Source organism: Gavialis gangeticus, unplaced genomic scaffold (genome assembly GCF_001723915.1).
Source record: "Gavialis gangeticus isolate Ggan-Ray unplaced genomic scaffold, GavGan_comp1, whole genome shotgun sequence".
Lineage (NCBI taxonomy): Eukaryota > Metazoa > Chordata > Crocodylia > Gavialidae > Gavialis > Gavialis gangeticus.
This window is the reverse complement of record NW_017728983.1, coordinates 2,955,823-2,958,799: the sequence shown is the minus strand read 5'-3', so window position 1 is coordinate 2,958,799 and position 2,977 is coordinate 2,955,823. Positions and strand designations below refer to the sequence as shown.

General features: G+C 54.0%; 1 long non-coding RNA gene across 1 annotated transcript in view; it reads left to right on the top strand.

Moving 5' to 3' along the window:
- Positions 1–537: 537 nt before the first annotated feature.
- The window catches only part of LOC109294272, a 21,170-nt gene continuing 18,730 nt past the window's right edge, over positions 538–2,977 (top strand). Inside the window, exon 1 of the long non-coding RNA XR_002096500.1 lies at positions 538–636. This is a non-coding gene — a long non-coding RNA (uncharacterized LOC109294272). The remainder of the gene's footprint in view (positions 637–2,977) is intronic.

Sequence of the window (2,977 nt, the reverse complement as noted above, 5' to 3'; positions counted from 1 at the left end):
GAGCTTGGGTAGGGGTTTTTGTAGAGAACTAACAATGGCTCAAGGGAGATCACTAGGTTTGTTTAGGGGTAAACAATGGTTCATATGCTGGGTAAAAGGAACTGATCACTCCTGGCTATAGGTGGCATTACTCTGAGGGAGCTCATAATACAGACAGGCAGATTCAGTGTTTTGGATACCAGTAGAGGAGTCACTACTAGAATTGGTGTGATAAATGCTGAGCTGGGTGTGTGTAGATGTGGGGTGATTAGCATTTGGAGTAGGGATCCCCCATCATGCAGTGCTCCCCTGCTTCTCTGGTCCCAGAATTCAGTGCGGTCCATGCCTCGGGATCTCTGTTCTCCATCCTGAATGCTAACGAAGGCGCATGCCTGTCCCATCTCCCATGTAAATGAGTCATCGTCTGGTTCCAACTTGGATGCAAATGAGACCATGGAGTTGCTTCACTCTTGTCACCCTTGTCTGCAGGGCTTTAGTGTGTCTCCCACTGCATCTTCCTTGTCTTTTGTAAGTCCTTCCTCTAAATAGCTCTTGCTCAGGCCGAGGTGGGGAGGGGGAGTTCGTGCGAGTCAAACAGGCCGCGTCCTGTGCCAGGGCTCCCCAAGAACACGGAGCTGAGAGGTAACACCCTCGATCGTAGCTTCTGCCCTTACTCAGGTTCTCCACCCGGACCGGAGTCATGTTCCCCATGAACAGCAGGGCTGCAGCGTCTTTGCGGTGCCGGGTGTACTTTTTGGGCACCCCGCAGGTTCAGCTGCACTTGGGCAGGCTGCGGGGTCCAGGGCAGGATCCCGTTCCTTCCTGAGGAGCAGCTGGCCATGTCCAGCAGCAGCCAGGCATCAGCGGTAGGCTGCCGATTCCTGGAGGGTGGTGCGGCAAAGTGGGACCCCTCCCCCTCAGCATCTGGGAGCTGGCAGAGGTGATCTGAAAGACAGGGGCAGCATGTGCCTGGGGGGAGGAAGCTCCCACTCCAGCTCCCCCACCACTACCTGGTGCAGGCAACTCTCACTTTTGTCAGTCTGAGGTAGGATCATGATAGTGATCACCTTAGGGCTGCTGTCTGCTGGGAACCTGCAGCTAATGCTGGCCCAGGTGCCCCCAGCAAGGCAATAGCTCTGGGTGATTGGGGTGGGGATGGGGGTGGGGGGGGTCCATGACCCAGGAAGGAGACTTAGACTCTTTCACCAGCCAGTCCCACTCTTGCCCTCATCCACCATACTGCTGGAGCAGCTTCCTACTACCTCTTTGAAAACCCTCCATGATGCTTAGTAGCTAGGGAGGCATCAGCAGCTTTGAAGCTTGCCTATGAACTGCAGCTGCAAAATTTTCTGCTGGCAAAGACAAACCCACTAGGAGTTGGGTCAGTAGACAGGAGAGCTCTGGGCTTGGCCTGGCTCCCTTTAGGGTGCAACTGCCTGGACACTGGGTCACCTGCTGGCAGATGCAGCCCCTCACCTTTACATTCCCTTTGCAAGGGCCAGGCACCCCATGTAGGCATGTACGACCACCCTATAGGGTGGCTGGACTTTGCAGCCCCATGGGCTGCAGAGTGCTGTCCCGTGGGCTGCAATGTGTTGCTGTGCACTCAAGGACATGAGTCACTGCAAGGCAGGAGCTTCCTCGCCCACCTCACACGCTGCTACACTCCTTTGGAGCATCAAACTAGGGATTCAGTGCACCCAACTGCTGGGGTGGGAAAGTGTCCTCGCTGTGAGTCTCCTTAGAGCCCTGCTGTAAGAGGTGGGTTGCAGGGTGTAAGGGCACGGAGAGGACATAGCAATGCCCACAGACAGAGCTCACCTGCCTCATGCTGTAGGCAAAGAGGAATCCCATGTTGTAGCCCACTTCATGGAGCAGCAACAGCATCTGCTGGTGGTCCTCTTCCATGTCCCCGCAGAAGCCTGTAATACAGTTGTTTCTGAGGCTCATCCCTGTCAGAGGCATGGGGTGAGATGGGGAGGAGCAGGGACCCTGCTATCCCGTGGGCAGGAGGGGAACTGATTTCCCAGCCTGGCTCCCACTCACGGCTCTCTTCCAGTCTGCAGAGCACAAAGCACTTCAGCCACAAAGCGAGTGCCGGACAGGCCACAGCTGGCAGCCCCCTTCAGGGAAGATGGAGGGTTTCTACCCCTGCCCCTCTGACTACCAAAAATGACACCATGATGCAGCTCAGAGCAGCGGGCCCACAGGTTCAGGGGGAACCCAGCACCTACAGGGCCTGCTCAAAGCAAGGGCTCTGCCAGGCCAGGCTCCCCTCCTTTGGGTCTTCAGTGCCCTGTCAAGAAGACAAGTTCCCATAGGTTGGGAGTGAGGGGCACTGGCAGGGCTGTGGGGGCATGGGCTGAGGGTTGGGAGTGAGGGGCACCAACAGGGCTGTGGGTTGGGAGTGAGTGGCAACTGAATGGACAGGGGCAGGGCACTGGCATATCACTGTCCCCACACCCATCTATTCCCCTGGACCTGCATCCTGTATGACAGGTCTCCTCTTTTTTGCAACTGGAAATATGGTAACTGTAGCCAACACCTAGAACAGAGGAGTATGGAAAAATGCTCTGTTGTTAAGTGTAATAATGACATACAGTGGGTTTCTTCCGTGGGAAATTTTGAATGACTCAGTGAAATTTCCTGCACTTTAGAAGCCATTTGAGAGGATACCGGATATGAGACAGGTCTTTACCATATGACAGCAGAATGGGATCCAATGGCTAGAAGTTGAAAGCAGTGAAAGTCCAGCTGGAATAAGGCACATTTTCATTTTTAGTGGTGAAGTTAATTAAGCACTGGAACACACCACCAATGGATGTGGTAAACTCCCCATAACTTGGTGTCTTTTGAATGACATTAGGGGCCAGATTGCATTTCGGCTATTAGGTGCCTATATGGACTTCTGAGATAAGGAGGGTGGAACAGGATCACAAGGATAAGTCCCTGAAAAAACATAAGTGTGCCTACTTCTATAACACATCCACATCTTCAT